General features: G+C 31.0%; 1 protein-coding gene across 4 annotated transcripts in view; it reads left to right on the top strand.

Annotated features, from left to right (window-relative positions):
• The window catches only part of sd (TEA domain transcription factor 1 homolog scalloped), a 295172-nt gene that overhangs the window by 139805 nt on the left and 132986 nt on the right, over positions 1-22381 (top strand). The window lies entirely within an intron of this gene.

Below are 22381 nucleotides of genomic sequence, written 5' to 3'. Positions count from 1 at the left end.
AATATTAACATTTTGTTTTCTAAGTTCAACGCCGAGGTTCTGCTAATAAAAGGGTAAAGAGTTCTTATAAGTATATTACATTTATTGACAATATAGGCAATATGATCTTTAAAAATCAATCTTTTGTCTAGCATTAACCCTAATTATTTAACACTACTTTCCCATTCGACTTCACTGTTTTTAACAATTATATTTGTTTGGGGTAAAAAAAACATTCCTTCCTTTTCCTTGTAAAAAATATAGCTTGACATTTGTCCGAATTTTTGTATAGAATATTTTGCCAAAAATTTTATTTCTGGCAAAATTTTAAATAAATAAGATTTAAAATTTTAATTAAATAAAAATATCAATCCTACGTTTTTTAATAGACCTATAGCTGAAACTATGAAAATTATTGCTTAAAAATAAAATAAAAAAATCAACGATAATCAATAAGAAATAAAATTTTGTCAAAATTTTCTATAGAAATAAAATTTTTGTATAGAAAATTTTGCCAAAAATTCTAGTACCAATATATGTCTTCTTACATAAATTTTTTTCTATTGAAAATTTTGGGAATTTTATTTTTATAGACAATTTTGTCAAACTTTTATTTCTATAGAAAATTTTACCAAATTTTTATTTCCATAGAAAATTTTGCAAAAATTTTATTTTTATAGAAAATTTTGCCAAAATTTTATTTCCATGGAGAGTTTTGTCAAAATATTATCTCTATAGAAAATTTTGCCAAACTTCTATTTCTATAGAAAATTTTGTCAAAATTTTATTTCCATAGAAAATTTTGCCAAAATTTTATTTCTATAGAAAATTTTGCCAAAATTTTATATCGATGAAAAATTTTACCAAAATTTTACTTCTATAGAAAATATTGTCAAAATTTTATTTTTATGGAAAATTTGGTCAAAATTTTATTTTTATGGAAAATTTTATCAAAATTTTATATCTATGGACAATTTTGTGAAAATTTTATTTCTATAGAAAATTTTGTCAAAATTATATTTCTACGAAAATTTTGTCAAAATTTTATTTCTATAGATATTGTCAAAATTTTATTTCTATGGAAAATTTTGTCAAAATTTTATTTCTATTGAAAGTTCTGCCAACATTTAAATTTTATAGAAAATTTTGTCAAAATTTTATTTCTATAGAAAATTTTGTTGTCCAAATTCTATAGAAAATTTTATTTCTATAGAAAATTTTGCCAAAATTTATAGAAGGTTTTGCGAAATTGTATTTCTATGCATTTGTATTTTAAAATCGACCAAAACTTCGAAGATTCTACCAATCTACCAAACAGTAAAAAATCTACCATTTTTGGTAGAATTCTACCAACTGTGGCAACTGCAAGTCCTACCCCGTGTAGCCCAAACATTTCTCCTTCTGATTACCATATCTTCCGATTGATTACGCATGACATGACTGATCAGCATTTGAGTTATTATGAAAAAGACAAAAAATGTGTTATTTGATGGCGCGGTGTCCGTATGTTTCCTTTGGGGAACGTGCCGCAAAAATTTTGTTTTTTCGCCAAACATAAAATGGTTGTCAATATACGATACAAAATGTCCTAGAAAATAACATGGTTGTGACAAACATTCTGCTCTAATAGGTGATCATATTCCTTCTCTGGGTGTAGTGAAAAACGATCAGTCGGGTATATATTTTTCGGAATAAGTTCTCAACCATTTGAAACAAGTCCGAATGTTTTGAACTGCATTCCTAATTAAGCTTACAGCTTTAAACCGTCGAACTGAAAAGACGTGTGTTTTAATATCGGATTTATTTAATTATCGTAATAAGTACTTATTACGAATTACAAGTGTGGTGGCTGCCATCTTCCGAACAGGATCAAAGATCCTTTGCCTCATTTGCAAAAGACAGCCTTGTTATGACTATCGTTAACAAAGGGGCGTTGGGCGACATGGTGCCAAAGTAAAAATGAGGGGGAATTGAGAACGCGATGGCTGGTGTCTACTCACAGGTGCTAGAAAAGTTTCCCGGACCAAGTCCTCAACGGCAAAATGCTGGATGGTATCAAGGACGATTACAGTTAATCGCATTTACGGACCAGAGGTCTATGCATTGCATTAAAGCTGCTTTTAAAGGTTCAGCGGTTAAAACTAGATGTGCCCATATGTAATAGGTATGTTTAGTTAATGTGATATCACAATGGATTGAATAATCTAAGTGAGCCTGAAACTAAATCGGGCTGCCACTTTAACCTAACCCAACAATTTTTGCATGGTCTTTAGAGACCATATACTAACACCATGTACCAAATTTCAGCCGGATTGGATGAAATTTGCTTCTCTTAGAGGCTCCGCAAGCCAAATTGGGGGATCGGTTTATATGGGGGCTATATATAATTATTAACCGATAAGGACCAATATTTGCATAGTTTTTAGAGCTATATACTTACACCATGTACCAAATTTCAGCCGGATCCTTTGCCTCAAAGACAGCCTTGTTATGACTATCGTTACCAAAGGGGCGTTGGGCGACATGGTGCCAAAGTAAAAATGAGGGGGAATTGAGAACGCGATGGCTGGTGTCTACTCACAGGTGCTAGAAAAGTTTCCCGGACCAAGTCCTCAACGGCAAAATGCTGGATGGTATCAAGGACGATTACAGTTAATCGCATTTACGGACCAGAGGTCTATGCATTGCATTAAAGCTGCTTTGAAAGGTTCAGCGGTTAAAACTAGAAGTGCCCGTATGTAATAGGTATATTTAGTTTATGTGATCACAATGGACTGAATAATCTAAGTGAGCCTGAAACTAAATCGGGCTGCCACTTTAACCTAACCTAATTAAATTTAGTTTTATTTGTTAATTTTTGGAAAAATTCCCATGTTGTTTTTTTGCTACGGTATACCCTTACTTATTTTTCTTAAATATTCTTGAATATCTTTATTAAAACAATATTTGTTTTTTTGTTTTTCTTTTCTCTTTACAGGTAAGTTTTCATTGTTACATTCTGCGGAAATGAAGCAGTAAGCCATTGTACTCATCCACCATGCGAAAGAAAGTTCTTGGTAACTATAAACAGGCGTACAAGGCGATATCTGTATAAAATAAAAAAAGTATATTTGGTATTTGTAACATAATGGGCGAGGAATAAACAACAAACGTATTTGGTATGTTGTAGTACTCATTAAAATCTGATGTATGTTAATCGAAACCGCTTGGTGAAGATAAGACAATATTACCAAGCTTATTGTATTGGAGGAGGTATGGCTCAAATCGGGAGCACGGCTCGGGAGCCACCGTGGTGCAATGGTTAGCATGCCCGCCTTGCATACACAAGGTCGTGGGTTCGATTCCTGCGTCGACCGAACACCAAAAAAGTTTTCCAGCGGTGGATTATCCCACCTCAGTAATGCTGGTGACATTTCTGAGGGTTTCAAAGCTTCTCTAAGTGGTTTCACTGCAATGTGCACGCCGTTCGGACTCGGCAATAAAAAGGAGGTCCCTTGTCATTGAGCTTAACATGGAATCGGGCAGCACTCAGTGTTAGGAGAGAAGTTCACCAATGTGGTATCACAATGGACTGAATAGTCTAAGTGAGTCTGATACATCGGGCTGCCACCTAACCTAACCTAACCTAAGAATTATTGTGCTCTTGGTTTTATGAAAAGATGGAGTAAGGAATATTCAGATCCAGCAATAACGAGACATTTGTATACATCTCTTGTTCGTAGTATTCTTGAATATGGTTCGGTCCCAGTGGTATAAAAATATTCTATCGCCGCAAAAGAGTGACGAAGTGGTCGCCCATTTGCCACCATTCACACTTTTGACGGGTGAAGTGGTATGCTCAGTGATTCCTACCTCCTTTCATAGTCACTGGTAGATACTTCTTACAGGAGCGGGTGGTATCCCTAATTCGGCAACTAAATTGCTACCTCATAGTTCTGCGCAAAACCATTTTTTTTCTACGATAAACTTCGACTTCGTAATAACTACGCATCACCTTTCGTGAGCTTATTCCTTGCCGCAATGTGGACCGTCATTTTCTAAGGCTGGCTTTGCAATATCTCTCTTTTGAACGAATGGTTCTACCGCGAATGAGTTACGAAATTGTCAATTGTCGTGTAGATGCCATTTATAGGAGGATGTGGAGTCCCTTATTCGGGGGTATAACGCGGCGGAATTTATAAGAGAACACATTTTCTGTGATATTGCTCGGGTTTAGCGCCCTGTAACAAATGCTATACCCGTTTAGAGTGGCATTTCCCTACCGCTTTGTCAACGAATCATCAAAATAAGATCTACAAAATTTAGCATAGGCATTTCAATGACTCACAATGCAGACACGTTCATTCGAGTTTTGGATTTCATGTTAAGTAAAATTCTTAAGGCTTTGTCGGATCTAACGTTGGCCGAACGTTCCGATTTTATTTTTGAGAATTCTACCATATGCCTACAAAGACAGGTGCCTTGGGCACCAATGTGCGGTACCACTAGAAGCAGAACCGACTTAGTGCCGCCGTAGGTGGTCCTCCGTAAACGATGTGGGAGCGATAGACCCCTTCCTAGGACAAGCCCATGTTAAATTCGCCACCCAAATGCATATAAAGGGTATTATGTAGGACCAGGGGTAGTGCCTAAAGGGCTAGCGAATATAAAGGGTGATTTGTTAAGAGCTTGATAACTTTTTAAAAAAAAAAAACGCATAAAATTTGCAAAATCTCATCGGTTCTTTATTTGAAACGTTAGATTGGTCCATGACATTTACTTTTTGAAGATAATTTCATTTAAATATTGACCGCGGCTGCGTCTTAGGTGGTCCATTCGGAAAGTCCAATTTTGGGCAACTTTTTCGAGCATTTCGGCCGGAATAGCCCGAATTTCTTCGGAAATGTTGTCTTCCAAAGCTGGAATAGTTGCTGGCTTATTTCTGTAGACTTTAGACTTGACGTAGCCCCACAAAAAATAGTCTAAAGGCGTCAAATCGCATGATCTTGGTGGCCAACTTACCGGTCCATTTCTTGAGATGAATTGTTCTCCGAAGTTTTCCCTCAAAATGGCCATAGAATCGCGAGCTGTGTGGCATGTAGCGCCATCTTGTTGAAACCACATGTCAACCAAGTTCAGTTCTTCCATTTTTGGCAACAAAAAGTTTGTTAGCATCGAACGATAGCGATCGCCATTCACCGTAACGTTGCGTCCAACAGCATCTTTGAAAAAATACGGTCCAATGATTCCACCAGCGTACAAACCACACCAAACAGTGCATTTTTCGGGATGCATGGGCAGTTCTTGAACGGCTTCTGGTTGCTCTTCACTCCAAATGCGGCAATTTTGCTTATTTACGTAGCCATTCAACCAGAAATGAGCCTCATCGCTGAACAAAATTTGTCGATAAAAAAGCGGATTTTCTGCCAACTTTTCTAGGGCCCATTCACTGAAAATTCGACGTTGTGGCAGATCGTAAGTCTATTCATGATGAAATGTCAAAGCATACTGAGCATCTTTCTCTTTGACACCATGTCTGAAATCCCACGTGATCTGTCAAATACTAATGCATGAAAATCCTAACCTCAAAAGAATCACCCTTTACAGGCTTTTCGTTGATCCCTCACACCACTGGGGTAATATGGGATCCATAATAGACAATACATAGTAATGCATTGGAATCGGTTCAAAAACTGTTCCTCTTGTTTTGTCTTCGTGAGCGCGGTTGAAATCCGCAGACTTTGCCTTCTTATGAATATCGATTTAATCTTATAAAGTTACCTACATTAAAAAGTCGTCAAATAATGCTAGGAATAAATTTTCTTCTCAACATCATACAAGGCAATATTTCTTCTGATTTTCTGTTAAATGCGCTCAAAATAAATGTTCCTACAAGGCCAACACAATATTTTGAACTTTTAGCAGATAATGATCCTATAATGGGGGCTATATATAATTATGGCCCAATATGGACCAATTTTTGCATAGTTTTTAGAGACCATATACTTACACCATGTACCAAATTTCAGCCGGATCGGATGAAATTTGCTTCTCTTAGAGCAATCGCAAGCCAAATTTGGGGGTCCGTTTATATGGGGGCCATACGTAAAAGTGGACCGATATGGCCCATTTGCAATACCATCCGACATACATCAATAACAACTACTTGTGCCAAGTTTCAAGTCGACAGATCGACTCAGAATTTCACCACGACCTAGAATTTATATACTTTATGGGGTCTTAGAGCAATATTTCGATGTGTTACAAACGGAATGACAAAGTTAATATACCCCCATCCTATGGTGGAGGGTATAAAAAGAATCCGACGATCCGTTTTAAACCAATTGCTTGTCAAATTTGAACTAAGTTACCTCCAATGTAACTTGTTAATAAAAGCTTTTGTAGCATTAAATTTTCTATATTTTCTATTTAAAAATGAATTTTCTCATAGAAAGAAATGAGTTTCAAATAACAACAAAAGGCCATCCATGTTCCTAGGCAAAATTCACCCCTTTACCTTGATCGTTTAATCTGCAACCTTTAATTTAAATATCCCTTTGATGTTGTCCTAATTAAAATTTATTTAGAAAAATAGATAAAATACCTTTCCGTTTGTCCTTTGGTAAAACACTATTCATGGAATCTTCTTCAGGTATTTGCCTTTAAAAGAGATAGGTATATTTTTAGAAATTGTCATTTATTAATGAAATAAATTCAATTAGACACAAATCATTTCCCCCGTTCACCCATCTCTTCAATACAAAATTGCCTTAATTTCGAAACTACTTCGAAACCGTTTAAAGTTTTTTTTTTTGAAAATGCCCCATCAAAAGAAACGACAAATTTTCTTCGATTAATTTTTGAGTCTATATTAATAATAGACATTAAACAAAAATGGTGGGTGCAACTCAAAAGGGCTTCTAAAAGCGACAACAACAGCAGCACTAACACATTCATAATTTGCTTAATTGAAATTTACCCTTTAGGAATTTCAGGAATTTATTATTTTGATAAAAACTGAAAGAGTAGAGTTTTTCTATACATTGTGATCCCTCTCTGTGTTGTATTCTCTGAAGGGTAGTGGCAAAATGTGGAATGGGAATAAAGGAGTCAGAAGTGGAATTCCATAAAAATAATAATAATGAAATGGAATGAAACGAAATGAAATATAAGAATTCCAAATGTATGGAACAGTAGAGGAAAATTGTATAAACACAAATTTAATACATTAATAAATTAATATTAAATTAATTAAAATAACATCAAAATTAAATTTTAAAAAATTAAATTTAATTTAATTAATTAAAAATAAATTACATTAAATTAAATTAAATTATAAACAAGTATATACGGCCGTAAGTCTTACACTGAAAAAAAAGCATACTCGATTCCAAAGATTTTGTCTTTACTTTAAAAAATTTGGTATTGATTCCGAGCCAAAGAAGCGGAGAATACAAGTATGGATACTTTTAAGATACAATTCTCTTTTAAATTTAGGTTTTGTGTACTTGCTTCTAGGAAGCAAATTTTAATTTTTCGCTTTCTCAGCTTTTTTTCTTCATATGTTATCAAAGTCATTTAAAAACGAGTTAACGGCAACTTTATTTTCCAAATTAGGACTCGACTTCCAGTAGAAATTATGCTATGTTTGAAGTAAAAAACTTCTTTGAAATAAAGTTTTGAAAAACATGTCCTATATTTGAACGATTTTTTGCTTTGTAGTCAAGATGCAAAAAGACAACAACTTTAAAGACAATTTCATTCAATTTAAAGAATTTTTCTGAATTATTAAAATCAAGTTGACCTTAGCCTATAAATTTTTTCTTTCATGTTAAGATACCCATTTTTAAGTCGAATCACTTAATTATAAGGACAATACGACTTCATTGAAAAGTTTATCGACTTTTAAAGACATGAAATCTTTGACCTCACGACAATAGTATTTTCAGTGTATGTACCCTCCACCATGGATTGCGTAGAAACTTCTATTAAGGACTGTTATCCACAATCGAATTACTTGGGTTTCGGTAACACTTGCCGAGATATCTTAAACCTTCTTAACATCGTCTTCTAAATTGTATGTTAGTCCAAACGGGACAAACACAAGGCCCATTTAATACGTATATAGTTCAGTTCTTGACCGGTATATATGGAAAAGTCTAAAAATAATTACGAACCGATATAAACATTTGCGCGGTAATTAGAGAGCCAGAATTGAAATATGGGGGCTACATACTTACACGCAAAAAAATAATTCTTTCCTCCCAAACGAAATTTTAGACAAACAAAGTTCGTTTCTCATTTGCTTTTCGCTGTAAGGAAGTGTATTTGGAAGAAAAGTATATACTTTTTGTGATAAACGTTTATTCTTTTCCAGGATGTAAAAACAATTTCATAAAGACTAACTCAAAAAAATTTTTTTTCTGGCTAATTGCATTTTCCCTCACATCTTTCTCACTTCCACGAAGATTTTTAGTTCTTAGCTCCTTTTTCTGTAATACAAACAATGTAGAAGAAATTATACGATTTTATAAATTTTTAAAATTTTTTTACCTTTCGCCTGGACGGAGAATCGAACCGCGGACCATGCACTTTGTAAGCCAACACACTAACCACTTAGCTATGTACCTGTTATGGTCATCAAGAGATAAATATCCATATAAGTTATATTTATATAGCATAGCTTGCGGCGCCCACGAACCGAATAAACAAAGTTTATTTAACAGAAACAAACATTTAGTTTGGCACCGTGGAGCAGTGGTTGCTACGTCTGACTCTCATGCCAAGGGTCGTAGGTTCGATCCCTGCTGCGACCAAAGTTTTTTTTTTTTTACATACATTCTACATATGTTCCGAAGATTCCGAAAAAAATTTTCAACATTACATTGTACTATATTAAATTTTGAACTGTAAAATGTGTTTTATTAAAGACCAAAAGTCAGAAAAGAAGAGTGTTTGATATAAACGAAATGGACTCTGTTGTTGTTTCAAAAATAACTTTTTTATTGAAAAAATAAAAACTTTGTAACAAACGAATTTTTTTGGTGATAAAAGTTTAAAATTTTCGAAGCAATTCAAAAAACTCTAACAAAAGAAAAACGTTTTCGGTACACGTTTTCCAAACGTTTTTTTTCTTTGCGTGTATGAACCGATATAAACAAATTTTTGTGTGATTGGGGATCGGTTTATCTGGGTCCTATATGTAACTATAGACCGATATGGACCAATTTTGGCATGGTCCATACTAGCACAATGTACCAAATCTCAACCGAATCGGATAAATTTTGCTCCTCCAAGAGTTTTCGGAGGTATGGTTACCACACTTGATAGCATTCTATCAAAAATGGTAGATTTTCTACCGTTTGGTAGATTGGTAGAATTCTTTTTTCTATAGAAATAAAATTTTGCCAAAATTTTCTATGGAAATAAAATTTTGCCAAAATTTTCTATGGAAATAACATTTTGGCAAAATTTTCTATGGAAATAAAATTTTAGCAAAATTGTCTATAGAAATAAAATTTTGGCAAAATTTTCTGTGGAAATAAAATTTTGGCAAAATTTTCTATGGAATTAAAATTTTGGCAAAATTTTCTATGGAAATAAAATTTTGGCAAAATTTTCTATATAAATAAATTTTTGACAAAATTTTGTATAGAAATAAAAGTTTGGCAAAATTTTCTATAGAAATAAAAGTTTGGCAAAATTTTCTATAGAAATAAAATTTTGCCAAAATTTTCTATGGAAATACAATTTTGGCAAAATTTTCTATATAAATAAAATTTTGACAAAATTTTCTATAGAAATAAAATTTTGACAAAATTTTCTATAGAAATAAAAGTTTGGCAAAATTTTCTATAGAAATAAAATTTTGGCAAAATTTTCTATGGAAATACAATTTTGGCAAAATTTTCTATAGAAATAAAATTTTGGCAAAATTTTCTATGGAAATACAATTTTGGCAAAATTTTCTATACAAATAAAAGTTTGGCAAAATTTTTATATACAAATAAAATTTTGGCAAAATTTTCTATAGAAATAAAATTTTGCAAAATTTTCTATAGAAATAAAATCTCGACAAAACTTTCTTTAGAAATAAAATTTTGACACAATTTTCTATAGAAATAAAATTTTGGCAAAATTTTTTATAGAAATAAAAAAAAATTTCTATACAAATAAAAGTTTGGCAAAATTTTCTATAGAAATAAAATTTTGGCAAAATTTTCTATAGAAATAAAATTTTGGTAAAAATTTCTATAGAAATAAAATCTCGACAAAACATTATTTAGAAATAAAATTTTGACAAAATTTTCTATAGAAATAAAATTTTGGCAAAATTTTTTATAGAAATAAAAGTTTGGCAAAATTTTCTATAGAAATAAAAGTTTGGCAAAATTTTCTATAGAAATAAAAGTTTGGCAAAATTTTCTATAGAAATAATATTTTGCAAAATTTTCTATAGAAATAAAAGTTTGGCAAAATTTTCTATAGAAATAATATTTTGCAAAATTTTCTATAGACATAAAATTTTGGCAAAATTTTCTATAGAAATAAAATTTTGGCAAAATTTTCTATAGGAATAAAATTTAACAAAATTTTCTATGGAAATAAAATCTTGACAAAATTTTCTATAGAAATAATGTTTTGATAAAATTTTCTATAGAAATAAAATTTTGGCAAAATTTTCTATAGAAATAAAATTTTGGCAAAATTTTCTATAAAATAAATTTTTGGCAAAATTTTCTATAGAAATAAAATTTTGGCAAAATTTTCTATAGAAATAAAATTTTGGCAAAATTTTCTATAGGAATAAAATTTTGGCAAAATTTTCTATGCAAATAAAATTTTGGCAAAATTTTCTATAGAAATAAAACTTTAGCAACATTTTCTATAGAAATAATTTTTTGGCAAAATTTTCTATACAAATAAAATTTTGGCAAAATTTTCTATAGAAATAAAATTTTGTGAAAATTTTCTATAGAAATAAAATTTTGGTAAAATTTTCTATAGAAATAAAATTTTGACAAGATTTTCTATACAAATAAAATTTTGGCAAAATTTTCTATAGAAATATAACTTTGGCAACATTTTCTATAGAACTACAATTTTGGTAAAATTTTCTATCGAAATAAAATTTTGGCAAAATTTTCTATGGAAATAAAATTTTGGCAAAATTTTCTATGGAAATAAAATTTTGGCAAAATTTTCTATATAAATACATTTTTAGCAAAATTTTCTATGGAAATAAAAGTTTGGCAAAATTTTCTATAGAAATAAAATTTTGCCAAAATTTTCTATGGAAATAAAATTTTGGCCAAATTTTCTGTAGAAGATTTTTTTGTTCGGTAGTTTTTTGGTAGATTATTTTAAGTTCGAGTGGCAACCGTGTTCGGAGGTCAAATCTGGGGATCGATTTATATGGGACTATATATAATTATGGACCAATATGGAGAAATATTTGCATGGTTGTTAGGGACCATGTACTTACACCACGTACCAAGTTTCAACCGGATCGGATGAATTTAGCTCCTCCAAGGGGCTCCGGTCAAATCTGGTGATCGATTTATATGGGGACTATGTGCAATAATGGATAAATTTTTGCATGGTTGTTAAAGACCATATAGTAATACCACGTACCACATTTCAACGGAATCGGATGAATTTTGCTCTTCCACGAGGCTCCAGAGGTCAAATTTGGGGATAGGTTTATAAGGAGGCTCTATGTAATTATGAACCGATTTTGGCCAATTTTTCCATGGGTGTTAGAGACCAAATACTACCATCATGTACCAAATTTCAGCCTGATCGGATGAAATTTGCTTCTCTTTGAGGCTCCGCAAGCCAGATCTGGGTATCCGTTTATATGGGGGATATATATATATATATATATATATATATATATATATATATATATATATATATATATATATATATATATATATATATATATATATATATATATATATATATATATATATATATATATATATATATATATATATGGACCTATGTGGACCAATTTTTGCGGGGTTTTTAGAGACTATATACCAACACCATGTACCAAATTTCAGCCGGATCAGATGAAATATGCTTCCCTTAGAGGCTCCGTAAGCCAAATCTAGGGGTCCGTTTATATGGGGGCTATACGTAAAAGTGATCCGATATGGCCCATTTGCAATACCAGTCGACCTACATCAATAACAACTACTTGTGCCAAGTTTCAAGTCGATAGCTTGTTTCGGTCGGAAGTTAGCGTGATTTCATCAGCCGGACGGACGGACGGACATGTTTAGATTGACTCAGAATTTCACCACGACCCATAATATATATACTTTATAGGGTCTTAGAGCAATATTTCGATGTGATACAAACAGAATAACAAAGATAATTCCCCCCCCCCCCCCCTCCTATGGTGGAGGGTTTAAAAATTATAACAAAAAAATTACAATAAACATAAAATAAGTTAAATTAAATTTTAAATAATTTAAATTTTAAATAATATAATTAATACAAAATTTCCATCGTTAGCCATTTTCAAATTCACCCCAGTGTTAATGATTATATGCAGTACATCAAGTTTATTAGACAGCCTTAAACAATTCCTACCCTAACTTGAAATTCAAAGGCAATAGCAAACGACGCGTCGTCAACACCACCACCACCACCACCACCACCGCCGCCGCCTAGAACCATAACCATTCACTTTACGATAGTGAATTACAAGACAATATTATGAAAAAAATAGAAAAAAAAAGTGGCATGGAACGAGTGAACACAAAAATGTGATGAATGAATGGCAAATGCTGCTGCTGTTTCAGCTTCGAGTGCCTTTGAATTGAACTATGCTCAGATGCATTGCAAATAAAACACATCCCTAAACGTACATCATCACCACCACCTTTAGGGTACAGGTATCCTTGAACTTCTTTTACGTGTTCATGTGTGTGTTTGTGTTAGTTTGGGAATATTTCACAACTATTCCCAGAGTTTCTGCGAGAATTTGCTAAAATCAACAATGGCATGATTGTAATGCGATAGTGTAGTGGTGGTGGTCATGACAGTTATATTGTCTATCTTCTATGGTTAAATGTCTGTCTACTGACTGTCAATACTTACATTAGAATATACAGAGCTAACAAATATTTATTGTTTAATGTTTGGGAAGAAATAAAATATGTTTGGATGACATAAATTTGTTAACTTATTGTATTAATATCCAAAAAATGTATATTCAAATCTGGTTGCGTATATCTTTACAAATTAAATCGCAACAGAATATAACCATTTAGCGGCTGATGGTGAAAATTGAATTACTTACTAGAACGTCAAACGAAAACGGCCGTGGTCGAAAGGTAAAGACTTTGAGGGAACGGTGACAATGACAAGGGACCTCCTTTTTATAGCCGAGTCCGAACGGCGTTCCACAGTGCAGTGAAACCACTTCGAGAAGATTTGAAACCCTCAGAATTGTCACCAGCATTACTGAGGTGGAATAATTCACCGCTGAAAAACTTTTTGGTGTTCGGTCGAAGCAGGAATCGAACCCACGACCTTGTGTATCCGAGGCGGGCATGCTAACCATTGCACCACGGCGTTTCCCTTAGAAGAGGGTCACCAATTCTTGTGCTTGGCTTGCTCAGTCGTGTCGTTATAATATCAGCATTTTCCGTTGTGCATCCTTTCTGCTTGGAGTGAGTTACTTTAGAGTCCAATCTTAGCCTTTAGTAGCTATAATTATATAAGTCTTTGTGTCCATTTGCACTTTGTCTCATGCCTCAGTCGTTACTGCCATATATCTCTGGTCCCTTGTGGGATTTTTGGTATCAGGTTTCGAATATTATACTCAATCGCCAGGAGGTCTGTTGGGTTCCCCTGATACTGTGCTGTTAGCTGAAGTGATTCTCAGAGCTGACAGTCTCTGTAGTGAAAGCAGCTTGTTCATTTTAAAACGTCTCTGTGGGGCCGACTCCCCACACCGACATCCATTGGGGAGTATACCTTTACTCATTTTCATGACTATCCTTCTTTGCTTTGAGTCCAGTATTAGCATTTACTGGCTATATCTCCGATCTCTTGTTGTATGTTCGGTATCAAGTTTGTCTCGTCTTGTAGTTTGGTCTAGAATTCCTTTTTCCCTCAATCGCATGGAGGTCCATTGGGATCGTTCCTGCTTTCCCCGGTACTGTGCGGTATGCTGAAGTGATTCTCAGAGCTGCCGTTCTCCGTACTGAAATCACTTTGGTCGCTATAATTCGTCTCTGTAAGGTCGACGCCAAAATCTCACAGCCATAGAGGAGAATGTTGTTACTCATCTCCATGAGTATCTTTCTTCTGTTCGGAAGAGGGCCTTCCATGTTAGTCATTAGCTTGCTCAGTCATGTCGGCATTATACCCAATTGTTTGGTACCCCATCCGCTGGGAGTACGTTCGTTTTGAGTCAAGTCTAAGCCTTTACTAGCTATAATTGTATAAGTAGGAGTATCAATTTGCCCTTTGTCTTGGCTCTTGTTGGATTTTCGGTGTCAAGTTCGGTGGGCCTTGAAATTTGGCCTCGAATACCTGTTTCCGCCCAATCGCCCTGAGGTCTAATTCGGCTTCCCCTGATACTGTGCTGAAGTGATCCTCAGAGCTACCGTTCTCCGTACTGAAAGCACTTTGGTCCCTATAATTCGTCTCTTTAAGGTCGATGCCAAAATCTCACATCTATATAGGAGTATGTTGTTACTCATCTCCATGAGTATCCTTCTTCTGCTTGGAAAGGGGCCTCCTATGTTGGTAATTAGTTTTCTCAGTCATGTTGACATTATACCCAATTGTTGGGTACACCATCCGCTGGGAGTACGTTCGTTTTGAGTCCAGTCTAAGCCTTTACTAGCTATAATTGTATAAACCGGTGTATCCATTTGCCCTTTGTCTTGGCTCTTGTTGGATTTTCGGTATCAAGTTTGGTGGGCCTTGATATTTGGCTTCGAATACCTGTTTCCGCTCAATCGCACGGAGGCCTAATTCGGCTTCCCCTGATACTGTGCTGAAGTGATCCTAAGAGCTTCCGTTCTCCGTACTGAAAGCACTTTGGTCGCTATAATTCGTCTCTGTAAGGTCGACGCCAAAATCTCACATCCATAGAAGAGTACGTTGTTACTCATATCCATGAGTATCCTTCTTCTGCTCTGAATAGGGCCTTCTATGTTAGTCATTAGTTTGCTCAGTCATGTCGACATTATACCCAATTGTTGGGTACCCCATCCGCTGGGAATACGTTCGTTTTGAGTCCAGTCTAAGCCTTTACTACCTATAATTGTATAAACCGGTGTATCCATTTGCCCTTTGTCTTGGCTCTTGTTGGATTTTCGGTATGAAGTTTGGTGGGCCTTGAAATTTGGCCTCGAATACCTGTTTCCGCTCAATCGCCTGAAGGTCTAATTCGGCTTCCCCTGATACTGTGCTGAAGTGATCCTAAGAGCTGCCGTTCTTGTACTGAAAGCACTTTGGTCGCTATAATTCGTCTCTGTAAGGTCGACGCCAAAATCTCACATCCATAGAAGAGTATGTTGTTGAGTATCCTTCTTCTGCTGGGAAGAGGGCCTTCTATGGTAGTCATTAGTTTGCTCAGTCATGTCGACATTATACCCAATTGTTGGGTACCCCATCCGTCCAGTCCAGTCTAAGCCTTTACTAGCTCTTTATCTCGTGATCTATTGCGATCGTTCCTGCTATTTCTAATGCGGGTTCCCCTGATACTATGAGGCATGCTGAAGGGATTCTTAGAGCTGTCATTCTCCGTACTGAGAGCAGTTTGTTCACTATAATACGTCTCTATAGGGTAGACGCCCAGATTTCATATCGGTAGAGGAGTATGTCTTAGGGTTGAATCCATTTTTGTCTGACTTTTAAATTAGTAAAAATCTTTTACAGCAAAATTGTTGGAATACCTTTACTAGCTATAGGTCATTTTACTTTACACAAATGCCCTAGCATCATAATAAATTATTTACGATCTTTGGTACAAACATGCCATTTCAGGACATGCTACAGCTGTTTTTGTAGTATTCAAACAAAGATCAACATCCCTATGAGGAGAGTTAAAATGGTAATTCTCTAACACAAGGATTCATCGAGCCATAGAATAAGCCAAGAAAAATATGGAATTCTTGATTTTAAATATCAAAATACAGACAGACTCTTTGGATTCCCTCATTCCCAAACAAAAATCTCAATTCCTGGACTCATAAATTCCAATTGCCATAAATGTGCGTAGTTCCTTTGCCTTATGCACACGAATATGAAGCTATATGAGAATGTGTGTGAAGTGTATATGTGCTCGAATTGTATTCTTATCCTCTTTTATACTGGGTACTAATGATGACGATGATGTTTCCACATCGTAATATCACCAAAATGGATGGTGGTGGTTTCTTTTCTCCTGTTTTGAGCAGATGTTATTTTTAGCCCACAAACGAAATGAAACGCCAAGAATTCTTTATTTTCCAATTAGAAATCATTATGGACATATATAGCATTTTGGTTGAATTCGAAGGAAAACACAAAATAATGGAATGGATGTACACAAACATCCATATAGCATAAAATAATAATAATACCCCGTGCATTCCATCCATATCCCCATTATTTGATTTCTTGCATTCACCATCATCCCCATCACCTCCTTAGCAGCACGAGAAAGAAAATTATCCAGCATTATGAATTCCTAATCGTTTATTGAGTGTGTATTCGTGTGTGTGTCTTAATGTAACACTCATTTCATTCGCATCTCATAGAATCCATGAATGCTTGGATGAAGGACTGGATGAATACCCTAACAGTTTAAAATTTTGTAATTGTTCCTCTTTCGTTGCCTATCCCATTACACTTTGGGCTTAGACAAAAGTTGGCATTGGTTTTCAATCTTATCATTGTAATTGAATTTTGCACAGTTGTATAGAAACCAAAAAAAGAAATATTTACAACAAACCTACCAAAATTTAAAAATCTTGTTTTTATAGAAAATTTTCTCTAAATTTTATTTCTATAGAGAATTTTGTCACATTTTTATTTCTATAGAAAAATTTGTCAAAACTTTATATCTATAGAAAATTTTGTCATAATTTTATTTCTATAGAAAATGTTGTTAAAATTTTATTTCTATAAAAAATGTTGTTAAAATTTTATTTCTATAAAAAATTTTCTTAAAATTTTATTTCTATAGAAAATGTTCTGAAAATTTTACTTCTATAGAAAATTTTCTGAAAATTTTATTTCTATACAAATTATATCTATATTTCTATAGAAATTTTTTTCATGGTTTTATTTCTATGAAAATTTTGTCAAAAATTTATGTCTATAGGGAATTTTGTAAAAAATTTATTTCTATTGAAAATTTTCTCAAAATTTTATTTCTATAAAGAATTTTGTCACATTTTTATTTCTATAGCAAAATTTGTCAAAACTTTATTTCTATAGAAAATTTTGTCAAAATTTTATTTTTATAGAAAAGTTTCTCAAAATTTTATTTCTATAGAAAATTTTGTTAAAATGTTACTTCTATAGAAAATTTTCTTAAAATTTTATTTCTATAGAAAAGTTTCTCAAAATTTTATTTCTATAGCAAATTTTCTCAAAATTTTATTTCTATAAAGAATTTTGTCACATTTTTATTTCTATAGCAAAATTTGTCAAAACTTTATTTCTATAGAAAATTTTATTTTTATAGAAAAGTTTCTCAAAATTTTATTTCTATAGCAAATTTTCTCAAAATTTTATTACTATAAAAAATTTTGTCACATTTTTATTTCTATAGCAAAATTTGTCAAAACTTTATTTGTATAAAAAATTTTGTCAAAATTTTATTTTTGTAGAAAATTTTCTCAAAATTTTATTTCTATAGAAAGTTTTCTGAAAATTTTATTTCTATAAAGAATTTCGTGCCATTTTTATTTCTATAGAAAAATTTGTCAAAAATTTATTTCTATAGAAAATTTTCTTAAAATTTGATTCCTATAGAAAAATTTCTGAAAATGTTATTTCTATAGAAAATTTTCTAAAAATTGTATTTCTATGGAAAATTTTGTCAAAATTTTATTTCTATATAAATTATATCTAAAATTTTGTCAAATTATTATTTCTATAGAAAATTTTGTCAACATTTTAGTTGTATAGAAAATGTTGTCAAAATTCTATATCTATCGAAAATTTTGTCAACATCTTATTTCTATAGAAAATTTTGTCAAAATTTCTATAGAAAATTTTGTCAAAATTTTATTTCTATAGAAAATTTTTTCAAAATTGCATATATAGAAATTTTTATTCAAAATTTTATTTCTATAGAAAATTTTGTCAAAATTTTATTTCTATAGAAAATTTTGTTAAAATTTTATTTCCATAGAAAATTTTGTCAAAATTTTTTTTCTATAGAAAATTTTTGTTAAAATTTTAGTTCTTTACAAAATTGTGTCAAAATTTTATTTCTATAGAAAATTTTGTCAACATTTTAGTTCTATAGAAACTGTTGTCAAAATTTTATTTCTGTCGAAAATTTTGTCAACATGTTATTTCCATAGAAAATTTTGCCAAAAATTTATTTCTATAGAAAATTTTGTCAAAATTTTATTTCTATAGAAAATTGTTTCAAAATTTTATTTCTATAGAAAATTTTTTCAAAATTTTAATTTCATAGAAAATTTTGTTAAAATTTTATTTCCATAGACAATTTTGTCAAAAAAATTTTTTCTATAGAAAATTTTTGTTAAAATTTTAGTTCTTTACAAAATTGTGTCAAAATTTTATTTCTATAGAAAATTTTGTCAACATTTTAGTTCTATAGAAACTGTTGTCGAAATTTTATTTCTATCGAAAATTTTGTCAACATTTTATTTCCAAAGAAAATTTTGCCAAAAATTTATTTCTATAGAAAATTTTGTTAAAATTTTATTTCTATAGAAAATTTTGCCAAAAATTTATTTCTATAGAAAATTTTGTTAAAATTTTATTTCCATAGAAAATTTTGTCATCATTTTATTTCTATAGAAAATTGTTGTTAAAATTTTTGTTCTTTACAAAATTGTGTCAAAATTTTATTTCTATAGAAAATTTTGCCAAAAATTTATTTCTATAGAAAATTTTCTCAAAATTTTATTTCTCTCAAAAAATTTTGGTCAAAATTTTATTTCTGTAGAAAATTTTGTCAAAAATTTTATTTCTTTAAAAAATTGTGCCAAGATATTATTTCTATAAAAAATTTCTCAAAATTTTATTTCTATAGAAAATTTTGTTAAAAATTTATTTCTATAGAAAATTTTCTTAAAATTTTATTTCTATAGAAAATTTTGTCAAAACTTTATTTCCATAAAGAATTTTGTCAAGATTTATTTCAATAGAAAATTTTCTCAAAAATTTATTTCTCTAAAAAAATTCTATAGAAAATGTTGTCAAAATTTTATTTCTTTCGAAAATTTGTCAACATTTTATTTCTATAGAAAATTTTGCCAAAAATTTATTTCTATAGAAAATTTTCTCAAAATTTTATTTCTCTCAAAAAATTTTGGTCAAAATTTTATTTCTTTAAAAAATTGTGTCAAAATAATATTTCTATAGAAAATTTTCTTAAAAGTTTATTTCTATAGAAAATTTTGTTAAAAATTTATTTCGATAGAAAATTTTCTTAAAATTTTATTTCTACAGAAAATTTTGTCAAAACTTTATTTCCATATAGAATTTTGTCAAGATTTATTTCCACAGAAAATTTTCTCAAAAATTTATTTCAATAGAAAATATTGTTAAAATTGTATTTCTGTAGCAAACTTTGCCAAAATTTTATTTCTACAGTAGAATTTCTCAAAATTTTATTTCTATAGAAAATTTTATCAAAATTGTATTTCTATAGAAAACTTTATTTCTATAGAAATTTTTATTTCTATAGAAAATTTTATCAAAATGTTATTTCCAAAAAATTTATTTCTATAGATAATTTTGTCAAAATTTTATTTTAGTTCTATAGAAAATTTTGTTTCTATTTTGTCAAAATTTTATTTCTATAGAATATTTTGTCAAAATTTTTTTTCTATAGGAAATTCTGTTAAAATTTTATTTCTACACACAAAAAAATTTTTTCTGATTCAATCACGAAATTAGTTGATCCAATTAATTTTTAATTGAAATGTCTTCAATCACAGAAATTATAGTATCAATTAAAAAATTAATTGAAGGTCAATTAAAAAGTTAATAGATCCAATTAAAAAATTAATTGATACTAGTATTTTTGTGATTGATTTTTGTTTCAATTAAAAAATTTGTTGAATCAATTAAATTTTTAGTTGAATATTTTTTAAAACTCAATTAAAATTTTAATTGGAAAAATTTTCGTGAAATTTTTTTGTGTGTATAAACATTTTTGTCAAAAATTTTTTGTATAGAAAATTTGGTCAACACCAAAATCTCCATTTTTGGTAGAATTCTATGGTAACAGGCAATGGTACGAGAAGCAATTGATTTATTTACATTTAAATGCAGAGGGGCTCTAACGATATCTACTTGGGGTTTCCAGACAAATTTAATGCAATCACACATGAATTCCATTAAGCATAACTTTATTTTAGAATGAATACAATTGATCAAAAAAATTTTGAATGCTTGTAAACAACTTGATATAGCGACCATATAAACTGATTAAAACGATCCATTTCGAACAAAAACCGTCCACTGTATAAATCGGTTTTTTTAAGATTCGCCCTAACTTTTGGCCATATATATTTGTTTATTGATTTAATGAAACATTTTCATTAAGATAATGACGCAATGAGAAACGTTTCCTTATTTGATCAAAAACTTTATTGTAACGAAAAATGTCAATATATTTACGAATTCTCAATTAAAAAATTTCGTTAAAATGACGAATCATCTTCTATCGGTGTTCTGGCGACAATTTCGATAACTTAAGTATTCTAAAATTATTTTCAATAGATACTAATGTATTTAAAAAGAATCATGGCAATTATGTACATATATTGAAGTAAACAAATGATATTAAATTTAATTTAATTTTATTTAACTACACTGAAAGAAGAGTTTTCTTTTTTGAGGAACTAAATTTTAGACAAGCAAATTTTTCTTTTGAAGCTAAAAAATTTTAATAAAAAAGTTTAGAGACAATCGTTGTCTCGTAAATTTGTGTTTAATTAAATAAAATGAAAATATTTTATAAGACAGGGGAATTTCGTTTGTCTTAAATTTTGTTCAGGAGGAAAATAGTTTTTCTTTGGGTGTAGACTTTTATAGTACAATTAATTCGCTTTTGATTATATTGATTTTGTAAATATTCTTTCTAAAGATAATTTGAAAACTAAAACTCCCATTCTTGTAAAAGACCTTGGTGAAATGACATCCACTGAAAGTATCCATAAATAGAATGAGAAAAGTGTCATTATCATATAGAATATTTATTTTCATGTTAGTTTTCTTATTTCGTTCCCAAAATAAAATTATCTTTTATAGATATTTTCTCCATTTAAACAAAAGAGAAAATGTCATTTAATTTCCTGACATGATGCTTTTAAAATTCCCCCAAAATATTTGATATTTGGTGTTCACTAATTGTATTGAACTATAAATATGAAATACATCGTTTTATGGAATGTCTATTTTTATGGTTAAACTCATTAGACCGGCATCGTTTTATTATTGGGTCCCCTTAACTAAATACTCACGATAATATACAGTCACAACGGAAATCAGCTGTTTTGTGTCGTCATTTTATAAATATTACTGGTCTCTCTCTCTGTGTTTTCTTTTTCTCTCTGAGTTATATAGCTTTGGTATATTTATCATATCCTTTTGGCTGAATTTCTCGCTCTCAATAAAAATTCTTGAAATTCCTAAAATTCCTTTTAATCAAAGTAGACAAAAAAACCTAAACAAATGCAACAACATACACTCACATAACATACAAGCGAGAGAGAATTTGACTCAATAAGAAAAATTCTTATATATACGTATAATCTCACTCTCTATTGGATTTTGGCTCACTCTATTGTTGTATGCCTCCCCCGAATAACCAAATAACAAAAGGCTCAAACTTCTTGCAACCGTTACAGCTACAGCCCAAACACACAGATTCTCACATAAGTATAAGTGTCTCTTACATTCTCTCAGAAGTGTACTCTTGAAGTATTTTTCCTGTAAACAAAAAACACTCGCTCAAAATACTCACAAAAAAAATCCTTAGGATAGGAAGACTATTTGGAGGAAAAACCTCCCTTGGTAAAAATATTCATCATTAGTGTAAGCGAAGAGAAAAATGTATAGTGGTGGCATTATTTACTCATAACAACAACCAAAAGCATTGCACAAACAACAAAACCAAAAATTCATGGATCTCATGTCACTAAAGACTGGCATGGAAGTAGTAATACTTTCCCCTTACACCAGAACAGGG

This window comes from Haematobia irritans, chromosome 3, assembly GCF_050003625.1.
Source record: "Haematobia irritans isolate KBUSLIRL chromosome 3, ASM5000362v1, whole genome shotgun sequence".
In the NCBI taxonomy this organism is placed as follows: domain Eukaryota; kingdom Metazoa; phylum Arthropoda; class Insecta; order Diptera; family Muscidae; genus Haematobia; species Haematobia irritans.
Note: the sequence above shows the minus strand (reverse complement) of the source record. Positions and strands in the feature narration are given on the sequence as shown.